Source organism: Balearica regulorum, chromosome 1, assembly GCF_011004875.1.
Source record: "Balearica regulorum gibbericeps isolate bBalReg1 chromosome 1, bBalReg1.pri, whole genome shotgun sequence".
In the NCBI taxonomy this organism is placed as follows: Eukaryota; Metazoa; Chordata; class Aves; order Gruiformes; family Gruidae; genus Balearica; species Balearica regulorum.
Genome location: NC_046184.1, coordinates 189,506,410 through 189,523,972, shown reverse-complemented (window position 1 = coordinate 189,523,972; position 17,563 = coordinate 189,506,410).

The window sequence follows — 17,563 nt, the reverse complement described above, 5'->3', positions numbered from 1 at the left end:
CACCCAAACCTTTGTCATAGCTGGCTTGAAATCATGTCATACGTTGTGAAGACGTTTACCACAAGCGAAAAAGAAATCCCTGCCCAGGACTCAGCCAGCACGAACTGCAGTGGCACCTGAAATTCAACCTGTGCCGTGCAGGGCAAAGGCCAGGATTTCTCCAAGTCATTGCCCACCGTAACTCCAGGTGCTGCTGGTTTGGAGAGGGGTGAGGGGCTGTGCCAGGACCAGCCTTTGGCACTGCCTGCTCCCCTCGGCCCCGATCAGTGGGTCCCGATCTGAAGGACAGACAGCTCTGCCCTTTTCCCTCCGGTGCTCGAGGTACTCTCATCTCTCTGACCCTTGGCTACGTCTCCTGCCCCTTCACAGGTTCCCCTCAAAAATTTACAGCTTCCAGAATCACGTGAAACTTGAACAATGAAGAGAAAACAAAAATCTAATTTTCCATTCACTAATTTACTTAGTAATTCTACAGCTAGGTTTAAAGCTCATTACTTATTTATACTGTTTCATTAGATTTATTATGACTTATTGCACAGTTCCTCCAGCTCCACAGCAGGGAGCAGGTTACCTTATAAATAAAACCCCTCTTGATTATTAATACATTTTGAGCCTGCCCATCCCTCGCTGTAGTGGGGAAGGGCCCCAGGGGCGTTTGCAGATGCAATGCAGCTAATGGCAATACACATCTACTCTGCATGAGGAACGAGAAGGCAGGGAGCACCCCATGCCTGCATGACAGCTCCAGGGCACGGTGACAGGATGGACAGACAGCCCAAGCTGCAAGACCTCCCATGCACCCTGGCAAACACGCTGCCCCTCGAGCCCCTGCGCTCACCAGCGTGTGACGCCGCCATCACACCTTTGCTGTGCTGGAGGCATAGAGCATCCTCGTCCCAGGCTTCCTCCTTCCTCCAAAAGCTGAGCCAGGTGCTGGCAGGGCCCTATCTTCTTCCCTGGTGTTTTGGGTATGGCCAAGGGGTCTTCCAGTGACATCTGGCCAACTCCTGCCCCTCCCACCTCTGCAATCCCTGAACAAGCCAGAGGGTGGATGGCTCTTCACAGCAACTGGGATGGGCTCCCATGCATGGCAAGCTGGGAAGGGACCTACTGGGGGACTTTGGGTGAATGCAGAAGAATTTTGGTTCTGTTGTTTCCTCCTCATGCTGCTTTGTGACTTCTTAACCTTCCTCCAACAGCTAAGGCTTCCCTGGGGGGTCAGAGAGGGGAAAAGAGGAAGGCAGCCATCTACAGCTTTGCTCTCATGGAGCTCCTGGGCCCACCAGTTTGTCCCTGCTCGGTGTGGGAAGGATCCCAACAAGTGGAGTGCACTCCTACTTGGGCTGTCTCATCTGGGGGGGTTAGTGGTACCACACCACATGCCTAGAAGGTCAGAAAAACTAGGTCAGTAAATGTGCCAAAAATTAATTTCCAGGAGCCTGTTATTACTTGAGTTACAGAACAGCTGCTGAAGAAGCAGCAGCTGTTTCTCCTTCACCAAAGAGGTTCCTGACATGCGCTCTGCTCTCCCTGTACTTTCTGTGGGGCTCCCGGATGGTGGTTCCTCTTCATTCACAGCAGAAATGTCATTAAATAGGACATGCTCAGCTTCTGCTCCCTGGGATTGCCGTTGGAAGCAATTAGGGCAACAGCAGTTCAGTTCCAGCCATCCCTGTAAGCTCCAGCAGCAGCTGCCAGCCCATTAACAACCTCAAATACACTGTCTCTTCTTTGAAACTGTGGTGGGTTGACCTTGGCTGGAGGCCAGGTGCCCACCAAACTGCTCTATCACTGCCCTGCTCAGTAGGACAGGGAGGGGAGAAAAATAAGATGGAAAAAAACCCTCACAGGTCAAGATAAAGACAGTTTACTAAAGAAAAAGGCCATGCATGGAAGCAAAGGAAAAACAAAAGATTTATTCTCTACTTCCCATCAGCAGGCGATGTCCAGCCACTTCCCAGGAAGCAGGGCTTCAGTACGCGTAGCGGTTGCTCCAGAAGACAAACGTTGTAAATAGCAAATGACCCCCCTCCCTCCCCTCCTTTCTCTTAGCTTTTACTGCTGAGTAGCCATCATATGGTATGGAATATCCCTTTGGTCAGTTGGGGTCCTGGCTGTGTCCCCTCCCAAGACCTCACCCACCCCCAGCCTACTGGTGAGGTGGGACGTTTGGAGACAGCCTTGGTGCTGTGCCAGCCCTGCTCAGCAGTAGCCACACCACCGAGATGTTACCAACACCTTGCTGGCCACCAACACACAGGACAGCGCTGTGAGGGCTGCTGTGGGGAAAATTAACTCCAGACCCAATACAGAAATGAAGGTGGTGTTTTTTCTACTTAGCTAATTTTGCCATAGTCTTTAGCCTGGAACATATTACTGATATTTTAGGTGAGGCCCTCTGTGGCCTAAGTTGCACACACATCCATTGTCCCAGGGCACTGCACGGGCTCTGACGTGGCAGGAAGCCACACAGGCTTTCATTCTGCCTGGTGTTACAGATAGCTCATGAGGATGAGGCAGCTTTCAGATTATACACTAGGATACTTTCCCAAACCAGCCAAAGGGCCACATGGACGACATAGGTGCTTACAAGTCAGTGTTGGTGTTGCAGCGGAGTCGAAGAGCCAGAGCTGACATGCTGCTGTAGCAAGCACAGAGCTGACTGTTTGACAGGACAGTCCCAGAAAAGGGATCTCCTAGAGCTAACCCCCAGGGAAAGCACAGGTGATCATGTCCTGTCCTGCCCCGTGGATCCAGAGCCTGAGCCTGTCCTGGGGGCAGACTGTGCTGTACAGCAATTTCAGACTGGTTTCTTTGCAAAAGAAGACTTGCTATTGAAAACATGGCAGAGAAGGAGCAGCAACCCAGGGCTGGGAGAAACGAGGAATTGTTTCCTCTTCCCTCCTGCCTGTCCAGGGTTCAGCTGGATAACTCCTTAGGAAAACAAATTTCACTCTAACATGGAGGATGCAACCCAAGCGCCTAAACACAGGTATCCAGTGCCATTTTAGACACTCAGGAATATATAACCTATCTGCAGATGGACTGGCAGAAGATAACACGTAGAAGACCTATGTCCTTTGGAAGCTGCGGGTGGAAGCCAAGGGGAATATCCCAATATCTACCAGGGCACAGGGCACCCATGTGTATGTGTGAGTCCCACCTTCAAGTCTGTCTCTGATTTTTGGGGCTAAATCTTCCTTTGGATCCTACCCCAAGAGGTTATCAGACCAAATCAGGAAACCATTTTGCTATTATGCTGCTTCTGTCTCCTGAACGTGCATCAGGTAACACAAATAAAACTTTGAGACCTTTTTCTCACATGTTGCAGTAAAAATATTCCCATTTGTTCTTTTACTGCACTCCTGAGGCAGACTTATAAAGATGTAGGATAATTACATCAGAGCACATTTTTCAATTAGAACATCGTTATTATCTCACAGAAAATGACTAAATTATATAATTTTGTTCCACCAGTCTGCAAACACCCTTTCAGTTGTCATCACAATAACAGTCATTGGGTTTCTGTAGACATCTCTAAGAGTGCAGAACTAATGGCTAACAAGTCTGATGCTAGTTTAGATCTGTTCTCTTACTAGAGTAAGGTCTGATGGATAGATGTAAAATTAAATTGATAAAATTATCTCTTTACTTAGCGTGATTCCTGTTATTCTTCTCACTCTTACCATCTTTTACCATCAAAAAAATAAAGCCACAAAGATATCTAGTAATTGCGGTCATACTACTGGAAAACTTGGCATTTGTAGAACTCTGTAACAGAGATAGGCAATACTTACAGAAGTGCAGACCTTATGGCAACTGGGTCTGTGATGCCCACTGCTGACAGTGACCCATTGTTCACCTGCAGTGATGTAATTTCATGAAATTTCAAACCATTGATTGAAAGTCAAGTGATGCTGGGTGGAGCTGGGAGGAGTCGCTGGGTTCCTGGTGCAGTCTGAGCCATGACTGGTGCTTTGGTTCATTTTCATGCTGTTTTTTTCTGAAGAACACTCATCTGTGGGTTACATTATTATATATTACATATTATTATATATTTAGGGAAACTGGCTGGAAGACACAAACAGCACTTAGGCTAAATGTTAAACACATGCTTAGATTATGTCATTATGGTTGTATGTCTAAATTTGGCACCCGATGTAAATGCTACTATATCTTGTGTTATTTGAACAAAACCAAGTGATGGACCTAAAGCTGAGCACAGACACAGCTGAGTCCAGATGGTTTTCAAAAGTAAATCTGGGATCCAAAATCTAGCCGGAATCTTGCTTTAGAAGAATAACCTGAGTTTTAAGTGGGTTGCTCCTACTGAAGTCATTGGGAAGAAGTGGTGAAGGACTGGATTTGAAAATCAAGCCTGTCTTGATTTAAAATAGTAGGGATTTTAACCTGCATTTATGTTCCTAGCCTTTGAAATTTTGGTCAGTTGAATTTCTTCTCTGTAAAAGTGTGCAATATTTTAATTCTATAGACTGTAAATGCATTTACTGCAGTCCAGCCAGATACTGCAGGATGTGAAAGAGGTGCTTTACTGACAGAAGAAATTGTGCCTATTTTTCTGTTGAAATTGTCTTAAAATTTAGAGGAAGCTGTGTAGTTTCTGTTTGGTTGCAGAGTGCTTCACTGAGTCACGGTGATTTCTCTGTTCGTGAGACCTTGAGCCACATTCATCTCAGTAATTCAGTTTGTTTGATGATAAAAACAACTATCCAGCTAGGAACTGAGGACAGGCAGAGAGCAGGAGATGCTTCAAGAGGATTGTACAAGAAATCAAGATTAAAAGCGTCACAATTGCTAGGAAACAGCTCTTGGAAATGTGTTCCAGTTTTTTCAGACTATCAAAGGTCATGGTACTTTAGCTAGAAGCAGCTTCTACCAAAATACTTTTTTCTTGTCGGATGGCTCTGATGTTCCTTGTCTGAAGTTCAGAAAAAATATATATATTTTATATGGGAATAGTTCAGATATAGAATCCTATTCATTAAGAAAGTTTTGCTGTCCTGGGAAGCCTCTTGTTATTCTTCTTCCCAGATGAGATATTTCCTTCTTTACAAATGGGTTGCCTGGGGTTGTGGAAAGGTTTTTCCTTCTCTCAGTTTGCTTCTTCCCTTCCTCCAGGGGCTGTTTCTCCTTTCCAGATTGTTTTCATATGCTGTATGTTCCTGCTATAGTTCCCCATTTGACACTGTAGCTGGGAAACACTGATGGAAAGAATACTATTTAGTCAAATAAATACTTTCTGAACTTTAAGGAAAACATTGTTTTTCTAGACAAGAGATTTTGGTGATGCAAGTGCAGCAAACAGCACAATAAACACTGTGTGTGGCGGTGATGTGGCAAAACCTTTGGGTATGAATTTTTTACATTCCAGCTCTTGCCATTAATCCATGGAGTTGCAGCAGCAGGATATATTATTTCTTCCTCTTCTGATTTTCTTCAACCGCCTCTTTCCTCCTCACAAGTAAATTCTGTTGCCAAAGAGGACAAAGAGGGTCTTTCAGCTTTCAACTCCTCATCCTTTGCCATTTCAACACAAATTTCCTGGTAAAATGTGGAGACAGATTTCACTCAAAAGTGTTTTCAACATCGCTGCTACCAATAACAGTCGTCTTGGGAAGGACTGGAAGGATAAAACTTTGCTCTCCAGCACATCAGTAAAAAAACCCCATGCTTTTGCTTTCAAGGGTGATAAGTGGGAGGTTCCCAATGCCTTTCCTTGGGAGGAAAGCATGAGCCATTCATGGGACTTAGACATTTGGATGGATTCTGTGTATGGATGAAGATTTCCAGGACCCTTTTCACCTCTGAATCACCTTGCATGGGGTTGACAGCCGACCGCTGCAACACCTGGAAAACAAAGAGGTTCTGGGAGACAAAGAGCCACCCAGCAACTTTGCCCAAAGCCCCACACAGTCCTGGCACCCCCTTGCTCTCCTGGGTTGTATCACGAGAGCACGTCCAGGTCCCAGCTGAGATTATGGCCCCAGTGTTGCTGGTGGGCAGGTGATGTGTCGGCAGAGGAAGCCTCTGCTCCGGGCCTCACCCACTCTTCACAAACAGGAGCCCGCAGGGGATGTGTTACTGTGTGTTGGTATGACATCTATCCAGAGCCATGAGATGAAGGTACAATTCAGATCCAGACTGCATGTAGGTGTCCAAGTGCTGGTGTCTATGTGCCAGTGGTGTCCGGAGAGTGATGCCGCTGGCCAAAGGCATGTGCTGCCTCATGGTGACTTGAATCCCACCACAGACCCCACTAAGCAGCTCTCTGCTTGCCTTAATGAGAGCTGGGACATCTTGACAGCAACATTTTGATGCTTGCAGTTTGGAGCTGATTCCCAGCTGAGGAGTGCAGCAGATGTGGGACTTAAGTCCATGCCCTGCCTGAGTCATTAGATGCCACCCATTAGATGGTAACAGTTAAATTTGTATGTGCGTGCGCGTGCGTGTGTATTTGTTTGCTGCTGTCCCAGCAAAGGCTCTGTGTGGTGAGGAAAGGCTTTGCTCTTTGGTGACACTGCCATTTCCCCTACGTACCAATGGCAGGGTCCTCAAAGTGGTTGGGTGACTGCTCTGCCTCAGTGGTCCTTCAAACATCGCTGTAAGAGCAGCAATCACCTTCTGACCAACATTTGTGGCTGCTTGGCCAGCTTTCCTCACTGTCCAGAGTCATTAATGTCTGCCCGTGTGGAGCTAAATCTTTCAAGGGAGCATCTGTGTTCCTGGAAATGTTACCGTACACAGGAGGGACCATCTGTTGTTGCTGCAAGTGCTCAGGTATCTTTGGACTTGGGAAGTAGGTATTTTTAGAGAGAAAATGAGATGGCAGGAGTTACAGAATGACAAAACATCTTAACTGACTTTAAGCAAAGCGCAGTATATGCCATACATGCTATATGTTCTGTGGAAGGAACTTCGGGCACCTTCTAGTGGTGAATCAAAGTTTTGGTTACAACCTCATTTTGTAAGACTCATCTTTAGCAAAAAAAAACCAAAAAAACAAACCCTCTGGAGTTCTCAGATTCAGTGTCTTCTCACAGACGCTCCATCACATCATCATCTTGCAAAAGCAGCAATGTAACACAGAGAAGCCTTTCGATGGCCTTCTGACCACCGCACACAACCCTGCGTACACTGTACAGCCACACATCTCCAGAAATACTGAGAAATCATCTTAACAAACCTATCCCAAACACATCAATGCCAGAAAAAAACCCCTCAAACAACCAACAACCCTCCATTATAGGCATTCAGTTAGTTAATTTAATGAATTTAAACGCAGAGCAACTGTACATGGCCTGGAGTTTCAGACCAGTTTGTTTCAAATGAGATGAAGAGCTTGTGTGCCTGACAGTCCTCTCACCCTTAAAAGACATTTCCTATGGGAACCAAGAAGCTGTTCCTGACTCTTGCTGCTCTGATGATTAGAAATCAGCTTCTGTTTCATGGACCATTTATACTTATTTGTTCTAAATCAATTTTTTTTTATTTTGTATAAGCAATTATTTTCTTTATTCCTAATATATTTATAGAGATTAAGTATATGACCTTGGCCTTTGTCTTAGTGGGCTAAGCTAGCTGAACCCTGTAGATTCATCTGGAAAAAAAAAAAAACAAACCAGACTCCCCACACCTCTGCCTTTTCTAATGGCTGTTCTCTTTTTTTTTTTTTTTTTTTTTTTTTTTTAAATTTCTTCTTCTCTGCTGTTTCTGTATGTCAGGGGCCCTCAAACTTTGGTCATTCTGCTATAATTTTTAGCAAATCTGTTACAATTTTTTAGCAAATATCAATATTGCTATTTTCCTAATACTGAATAAAGTCAAGACAGCTCTGTCAATTAAAAAAACTCACCAGGTGGTTTTATTATTATTATTCATGACAGTAACGCACAGGGGTCCCACCAGCCTTGGCACTCAGACTGCATGTTGCGTGTCCAAAACAGGATAGTGACCACCCTGGAGAATCTAGCCAAAACAGGCTAAAGACACGTTCAATGGAGGGAAAAAGGTGCGTCATCACCTCTATTTCACAGCTCAGAAACAGTTATCAGGTAAGAAGTGCCTTCACAGGTACTAAATGGCCAATAGGTCCCCATGCAAGACTGACGAGCAAATCCTTATGCGCATTAAAGAAAAGCTCAGTTCATGTTTACTATTCACATGGATCTGATGTTGTTGAATAGTAAATTTGCCACACTGACGATGAAAAACTTGGAGCCTGATCAGGTGTCCAGTGAAGCAAAGTTAAAAGGTTCTTTGCGTTCTTCCCTGCCAGAGTAAAGCCCTTAATTTGTTCCAAATAGCCTGGAAAAGCAATGAGTGTTTTCAAACCTTACCATCATGCACTCTTCCACCGGCAAGTGTTAAATATGTGTAGAAGAAAAGACCCTAAGTGGAGAGAGCTGTCTTGTCCTGCTCAGCGCAGGACTGCTGCGACCTCTGTCTCGGGCTCTTCTGTAGCTGGCAGCAAGCGGCACCTTGCATGGCTTAATGAACAAGGCACACATGAAAGAAGAACATCAGCAGCAATATCTCCTGCAGAGCAAACTAATAGCCAAAAGGTCAGGTAAAGCATGGGCAAACTCTCCTGGAAATAAAACATTAAACGTTAAAGCAGTAAGTAACCGGCGGTAATCAGTGAGCTGAGGGAAGTAACCACTAAAATGAGCTCAGGCTGCAGACAGTGACCCACCAGAAGGGACTGTCCTTGTGAACGTCTTCCAAAGCAGTTACTCCACTGTAACTGTAAAGATGAACACACAGAATGGTAAGTTTAAAAAACAAAAGCACATCATTTTTCTATGTTTTAGGTCAAAGTCAGGCAGGTAGCTATTACACACAGGCAGGATTTGAGCCAAGCAGACTCCAAAAAGGACAAAGACCTTTTCTTTCAATTACTGCTCACATCTCCTGAATACAGACAGCTAAGTATGGGTAACAAAAGTGTTACGCTCTGTGTTCAGTGCACCTTTCTTACCCCCCAGAGATATTAACTACATCTCGTGAAATGCTTTCTTAGTTAATTTGGCTACAGGTCATGGAAACTCTAGTCTTAAATTATTCTTAGGTAATTCTCACTGTGTGCTAAGTTCTGGTCTTACAGATCTGAGGATCCTGTGACCCTAACTGTAATTCAAAGAAATGGCGTGGAGCATACAGCATACTGCAAATCAATGCTTCAGGCCTCATATGCACACTCTTTTTCAAGGGTAGTGGAAAAATATGGAATAATCTCGTTCTATTCTGCCTCAGAGCAAAAGCACATTGAAATCGTCTTTCTGTGCTGGGTTCCTTTTGGGAACCTTACCTGAAGCCTGTATTGAATCTGGTATCCCTTAAAAGTAGCTTTGACTGTGCTTTTTGCAGTCACTAGCATGTATGTCAAAAATCTTCTCCTTTGCTGCTCTTCTCTTTTCCACCTGTGAATAAGAGATCAAGATATACAAGCACCATAGTTATTTCATTCTACATACACTCAAAGCAAAACAAAAAGCATACCAAAACTAGGTATAGAGCAGAACAGCACAGTGTAAACAGCAACATATCCAACATCTCTGCTTCATGTCCCCATCTCTTCTGTTCCTTCTCCCTCTCCTTCTTCCCACTCTTTATTTCTCCGTACAAATTGAGGAACCTGCTGAATTGTAAAATGATTGATTTCTCCTTCCCGAGAACTGCCGCTCTTGAGATAGGTGTGCAGTTTGTGCCATGGGGGAGCGTGAATGAAGCCCGTCGCAGAGGGGAACCGTGCACAGGGCTGGGGCAGCACAGGGATGGGTAAGTGCTCAGCCATCTGACATCAGACAAGCACTGGTGTTTCAGCGTCACTGTGGCTCCTCAGCACAGTATTTGCTCAGTCCCATCCCAGCCTGCTCAGCCTTCCCCTCATTTCCTAATTCTCTTAGAGGGCATCTGGACATGGCCAGGCAGCTACAGCATAGTTGCAGCCATCTGGCCATGTGCTGGAGAGCTTGTCACTGTTGTGCAGGATGGGTGATCTCCCAGTGGTGCCTAACAGAGGTGCGAGAACTGTCCCCAGTGCAGAGACTCCGTCCAGGTCCTTCCATACCTGATAATCCCATGGAGCACGGCCATGAGCTGAGGTCTGTGGCATGCTCTGCTCTGACAGCGCTAAGCCTCTGCTCCTCTCAAGCTAACCTGTGTGAGTCTTACTGTTCATTTCAGCCAAAGAGGACTTCTGGAAATGCTGCCCCAATGAGACAGTATGAAAACACAAGACACCTTATGAATGACATTGCCATCAGGTGTGCTCAAGCACTGGACGTGGTGCTGCCCCCAGGGGCTGGGCTGGAGGCACCTGGAGCCCACCCCACATGCAAGGGAACATGACTGACTTAGTTTCAACATCTTCCCCCAGTGTGAGAAGTCTCATTTGGGGCATGCTAAGCTTGTGCACCATGAGCTGCAGCTTGCCAGCCAGGTGCTGGGAACTTGCTTGTGTTTCTACACTCCATATGAACATCTCTACACCTCCTGCATGGACACCTTGTCCTCCCCTGTGCCGTCCAGTGTCGACCTTTGAACATAGTGCCATCTGGTGAGACTTGAGATACTCATGCGGTCCAAACAAATAATGTCACATCTCACAAATCCCTTGGGACAGTAAAATGTAAAACTGGGCCTAAATGCCAGCACACCTGTGAAATAGATTTTCAGCAGGAGAAGCAATGATAGGCCTCGCATTTCACCAAAAACGGATCATTTGGATGAGCGAGTCTGCTTGCTCAGGTATCAGCCAGAGGCCAAATTTGCTGTAGCTCTGAGCTGAGTTGACTCCTAAACCAGCTTTCATCCACTGCAACTAGGTCTAAAATTGTGTCTTCTGGCATCTGAAGCCCAGGATACAGCAGAGAGTTCTTGAACAGACCCAAAGGGAGCCCAAAATATTGCATTTGTTATGCCATGCCAACACTGCATCAGCTGCCTGGAGAGCTGCTATGACCTTCTCCTTGTGGAGGAAGATCTTGGTGTCCCCAGGCAATCCCCTTGGGCTCTTGCTCAAATACAAAGTGACCTGGAAGGAAATATTGCTGTTTTAGAAGGTTTTTTTTCTTTATGAAGGGCTTAGGTCCTGCTCTAGATGTTTTCTTCTCCAGTCATGAGACAATGGTCTGTGCATGGAAACACCTAGCTGCGAGAGGCCATGGGGCTGGCTGTCACTGAAGCACCTTTCACACAAGCATCCCATGAGCCCAGGTTCCCACCTCAAACCTCTCAGCTGCAGCCTGAGACCAAGCCCTGCAAGCAGATGATGGGGATCAGGAGCCAGTGGGGTTAGTCCCAGTTTATGGGACTTGGAGGGGCTGCATGAGGCAAGATTTCATCTCCCAAAGCAGAGGTGTGAATGCATCACCTAAATATACATTTATACAGATGCATAGAGGAGAGGGTTATTTCTCATTGCATGAGGGGCTCCAGCATCACACCCCCCCCACCCCGACACGGCCCTACAGAAGAAAGAAACACAAAGTTAGCCAACTCCTGCATTTCCTGCCTGGGCAGACTAGAGGGGTGCCATTGCGACCAGACTGCAGATATCTAAACGAGGCTGCCAGCGATACGGGCCTCTACATACAACGTAGCTACCCACATCAGTGCACACCTAGCCAACACAAGAGCTGTTCAGATAAAACGAGGCTTCTAGAACTGTTTGAGGTGTCCTCGATTATCTAGGACATTTATCCAGGGCTGGCAGATATGAGACAGGGCCTCCAGGAGACCCACACCCTTCCAGTCTGGTGGCTGTGCGCCAGGCAGGATACCTAGAACATCCCAGGTTGGATGCATTTAGGGAACTAAATCAAGCCATTGCTCTCCCCAGACCCTAAGGGAAGGTCATGGGTAGACAACTCGAGCGGAGACTCCTAACTCCACGTATCTCAATACTGCACTGAACTCCATCCTAACTCATTTGCAATCACTTAACCATTCTGTGGTATTCCTGCTTTGAAACACCCTCAGCAACTTTTCTTGTTATCGTTCACCGTAATTACTCTCCACTAAACATATGGTTCTGTTTCCCATGAGTTACGGCTACTAATAGGGATTTTGGTCCTTGCTTTTGGAGGATTAGCATTTTCAGTTTTGTTGAACAGGTACCATGTCAAGTATGGTTTGCTATCCTCCAACTGAGGAGGATAAATGCACTGACAGGTGGCAAAAGGCATATTTTATGAGTGAGCAAATGAAATAAAACAAACGAAAACTCACAATGTTTTCTTCTGTTGTCAGTGGAACAGTATGTTTCATTATGGCTTTGTGCAATGGGAATATTAGCTCTGATCTGCGGAAGTGCAAATTAAACTGCTGGTTTAGATTATCATATTTCATGCATAGTAACTTTACAGGCTTTGACTTTTTTTTCATTGTATGTAAAACCTTTAGGAGTTATTAGCCTTTTTTTAGTCAACTATATTTTAGAAGTGAGAGGTTTATTCCTGCTATTACATTAAAAGAGGAATTTTGATGCTAGGAGAGTTTAGCATTTTATTCAGCTGTGATAACTTTCCCTTATACTCTAGCACGAAGCACAATTAAGACAGAAATGTTCAGTAGTTTTATTATGCCCCTGTGTGAGGAGCTAATCTTTTTTCCCCCCACTTCATTTTTCAGGGATTCCCAAAGGATTTTACAAACTCTACACATTTGTCTAGCACACTCTGCAGTGGCATAAACAAAGAACACACAGACCTCAACGGGGGCTTTGGCTTTTATACTTTTAGTAATTCTACTTTCTCTTATTGCAAGTTTTAAGAGCACTGGAATTTCCTGGTTAATATTCTGGGCTTATGGGTAAATTTTGCTTACATTAGTTTGGGCAGTTCGTTACTTTGGTGGGTAAGCAGGGCAACAGAGGACTGGGTTTTTTTAAATACACATATTTATTATTTCAAGGAAAATGTTCTTTACACATAACAACACACAGGTTCACCTCCTGAATTACCAGTGGGAGACAATCTCTGATGAATGCCATTCAATAAAAATGAAGTAAAGCTTTTTTTTTTTTTCCCCCTGTAGGAAACCGGCAAGCATTCCTAAGGAAGTCATTTCATTAGTAACTTTTCAAACATCGGCCTTTTGTTTTAGCCTGGCTTCCTATGGAAACACGCTGTGTGCATTCGTAACCTTGGGTCTTGCCGTCTGCTTGTCCCCTGTGATAACTCGTGAATCTATTTGCTGATTTTGATTGAATTTGATAGAGTAATTGAAGACTCAGAGATACAAGCAAATGAGGTGAGAACATCTAGCCCACCACCCTGCCTTGGACAGTGGCTACGGACCCAGGGAACCTCTCCTGTAACTTTCCCAAGATTATCGCCCACCATCCAGGTCTGGAGGCTTGCAGACATCCTTAGCCACAGCTAGTATCTTTGTGTCTCATAATCTACTTTCCTGCAGAAACAAGGCAAATCTCGTTCTGCTCTGCTTCTGTGTTGATATTTAAAGTAGAAAGAAGAGACTCTAAGCAAATCGACTGAGGGAAAGCTGCAACGCGAGCAGTTATCCCTTACTAGACTTTATTAAAGTTACTCTCCCCATAGGTTATCCAGTACATTTTGTCCTTTGTCTCTCTAATCCTTAGGCCTAGATTATATTATGATTAATTGTCTTGAGTAAGGAGAAGCATGAAGCAGACAGGCTGATATTTTCTCATTTTCTGCCTTGCCTCTTGGGCATTGGCCAAGTAAACTGCCACGGAGACCAGCACATAAACTTCCCTTCCCCAAGACGGTCTTGTAGGAAGAAGCCGAGGAACTGAAACATCCACAGCATCAGCTTCACACAGCTCTGTAATTTATTGTGACAGCCACACAAAAACATCTCCTCGGTGATGTGGGTGAGAAGAAAGCGCCTGGTCTGATCTCGTGTGCGTCGGAAGGCTTCACAGTATCTGCCCTGTGCCAAGTCGGCAGCTTCCAGACCATCCCAGGAGATGGAGACGGTCACCTCCAGGCTCTCGCAGCCCAGGGGACTTTGGACTGGGCACGCAGTGACTCGCTGCACTGACAGCACTTCAAGTCCCAGTATCTTCCTAAGACTGCCTAAAATTCTCCTTTAGAATCACCAGAATCAAGCAGTTTAATGGTACCCCAAAGTGTCACCGTCAACACCAGCTGCATTTGTCACAGGGATTCTTGGTGCCCATTATTGTTTTTGCCATGATCTTGTTGTGATGATTGAATGTTATAATTTCTGGGATCCCTACAGGCGATCATTAAAATGCTGGTAAGTCAGTATTGATGATTGGTTTCCCCTGCGTAAGCAGAGTATTTCTCAGCAGATGAGTACTTTTTTTTTTTTTGCCTTGAACAATGGAAGAAATGAAATGTACACTGAATTTCTTTCCCATGGGCTGTTTATATTTCAATACACAAGGATAATTTATACAGGAAAATGTAACATTCCTGATTACGTGCAGCATTTAAGAAAACAGTCAGACTCTTCCAATTTGAAAAGAACAAAATAACATAGGAGATGGGGGACTATTTTTATGTTCATTTTGACTTTTGAGTCATCGTTAGGAGTAAGCCCTGTGGCAAAAGTATTCACCCTATATGAAGGGTGAAAATAACCTGAAAATAAATGCAAACTGAAATAGAAAGGCAGCATCTCTGCAGGGCCCTTTCCCTCTCTGCACTACTCATTAAGTAGCCAGGAAAATCCATGGTGAGGTACAACTGCTTCCAAGAAGGCACCTGGTGAAAGAATCCCAAATGCGTGTTGTGGGGGATGTAAAAGTCCCTCCTTGTCTGAGAGGGGGCTGGTGTTTGAGGACACCATGCTTTGGCTTCTGCTTTTGATGTCAGCGTCACAGAGTACCTTTGCTGAGCTCAGCCCAGTGACCTCAGCATGCACAAGGAGATCAGCACACAAGCTGGAAGGCCATAGGTTAGGACGTGTGACCACTGCGGCATGACCTCAGTAATCACAGACAACCCAAAACTTGCCTCAGAGCTTTGCGGAGGGTGAGAAAAAGCACCCCAAAAGAAGGCAGTGACATTGGAGATAACTGAAATCCTTGTCAACGTCTGTGTTGGGTGTGCGTGGCAAGGTTTTGCTAGCTGGGGGGGGAGGGCTACAGGGGTGGCTTCTGTGAGAAACTGCTAGAAGCTTCCCCTGTGTCTGACAGAGCCAATGCCAGCCGGCTCCAAGACGGACCCGCCGCTGGCCAAGGCCAAGCCAATCAGCGCCTCTGTGATAACATATTTAAGAAGGAAAAAAAACAGTTAGGGAGAGCTTTTGCAGCCAGAGAGAGGAGTGAGAAGATGTAAGAACATCTGCAGACACCAAGGTCAGTGCAGAAGGAGGGGGAGGAGGTGCTCCAGGCGTCGGAGCAAGATTCCCCTGCAGCCCATGGAGGAAGGATGAGGGGGGTGTAGTGATTCCACCTGCAGCCCATGGAGGACCCCACACCAGAGAAGGTGGAGGCACCTGAAGGAGGCTGTGGCCTGTGAGAAGGCCACGCTGGAGCAGGCTCCTGGCAGGACCTGTGGATCCGTGGAGAGGGGAGCCCACGCCAGAGCAGGTTTGCTGGCAGGACTTGTGACCCCGTGGGGGACCCATGCTGGAGCAGTTTGCTCCTGAAGGTCTGCACCCCGTGGGAGAGACCCATGCTGGAGCAGTTCGTGAAGGACTGTCTCCTGTGAGAGGGACTCCATGTTGGAGCAGGGGAACGATGAGAGGAGTCCTCCCCCTGAGGATGAAGAAGCGGCAGAAACACCGTGTGATGAACTGACCGTAACCCCCATGCCCTGTCCCCCTGTGCCACTGAGGGGGCCGCGGAGGTTGAAGCCGGGAGTGAAGTTGAGCCCGGAAAGATGGGAGGGGTGGGGGGAGGTGTTTTAAGATTTGGTTTTATTTCTCATTCCTCTACTCTGTTTTGCTTAGTAATAAATTAGATGAATTCCCTCTCTAAGTTCAGTCTGGTTTGCTTGTGACGATAATTAGAGAATGATCTCTCCCTGTCCTTATCTTGACCCATAAGCTTTTTGTTATACTTTTTCTCCCTTGTCTAGTGAACAAGGAGAGTGATAGAGCGGCTCTGGTGGGCACCTGGCCCCCAGCCAGGATCAGCCCACCACAACGTCCCGTGCCAAGCTCTGGCCTGGGAACAACCATGGGAAGCATGGCTTTCTCCACTGGAAGAAGGAGCTTTATTAAACTGTAGCAAGGAAGAACTTGGACCACATAAAGCCAAGTTGCCTGGTTTGGCCAGTCGGCCAGTGTGTCTCAGTGTCTTCCTGCTGTGTCTCTTCCAGCACCAGTGAAGAGCATCAGTCTTCCAGAAGCGTCTCCCCGCTCTCTTCATTGACTGTGCAGAGGAGCTGGGTTCTCTGTTTAGGTGCTCAAAGAAACCCCTGCTTCAGTGCAATGAATAAAAGCCTTAGTCTCACTCTTTGCTTTGCTGCCGAACGTCCTCAACCAAAATTTTCCAGGCTTTCAGCCTTGGGCCTGGAGACACACTAGCAAAATGCCTCTTTTTCTCTCTGAAATTATCTGCCCTTATAGCTGCAGAATCAGTTCTAGTTGGGATTTTACCCTGTTCTGCATTTGCTGCCACCCCACGTTCTGCATCTAACACCTTCCCTAGGAGTTGCTGCTACCTCTTCACATAGAGCTGACAGCTCATGGAAGTGCCAAGCCATTGGTGTGGGAGGCTGGACCTTTTTTTTTATTTGCTATTGCTTTCAGTGATGGTATTTCTCACCATTTTATAAAAAAGATCTCATAATATTTGGTGGTCTTCCCACAGTGGCGTGCCCAGCAGCAGGTCTCCTTGAGCCACACAGCCCCCTCTGAGGCCTCATGTTGCGTGTGAAAGATGTGACCTAAAGAGTCAAACCAGAAAAGCAAAGGTTTTGATCGCAATACATTTTATAAGTTAAAATTGCACTTTGGATGGAGTGGGCGCAGGGCAGGCAGCGCTGCAGGCATGGTGCAAGCTTCTCTGCTGCCTGGTGTTACCTGTGCTCAGAACAGGAGCATCCAGGGGATGAAGCAGCAGGGAAGAGCTCGGTATTTCACCTCTGTCACTCTGCTAGGCTATGGAAAACTGGCAGTCACATAACCATGTGGTCAGTGCTTTTTTCCAGCGCGTGTGGCCATGCAGCAGGGAAAAGCACGGATAGTTTGAAAACCAGCATGCGCTTGTGTTTGTGCATGTGCACGTATATTTTGCCAAACCATCAAACAGCATCATTTTCCTTCTCTTGGCTGACCCTGCTGTGGATGCCCTTTTGTTAATGCAAGACCTTAAGCACTGGGAATGATATTGGCGATGAACTGCGCAAACCTGACAGCCGAAGGCAGAATCGTTCCTCCTGAGCCGGAGCAGGCACTTTGTCAGCTCCCTGCTGATGACTAACGCAGCAGGTAACCTTTTCTTTCTTTGCGGGACCTTTCCGAAAGGATTTGAAATACCTGTCAATCTTTATTAACGCTGTCACTCCTCCTGCAGAGGTGCTCTCCCTCAAACCACTTTCTCCTATACAGAAACAAGGGCTTTCCAGAAAATAATGCC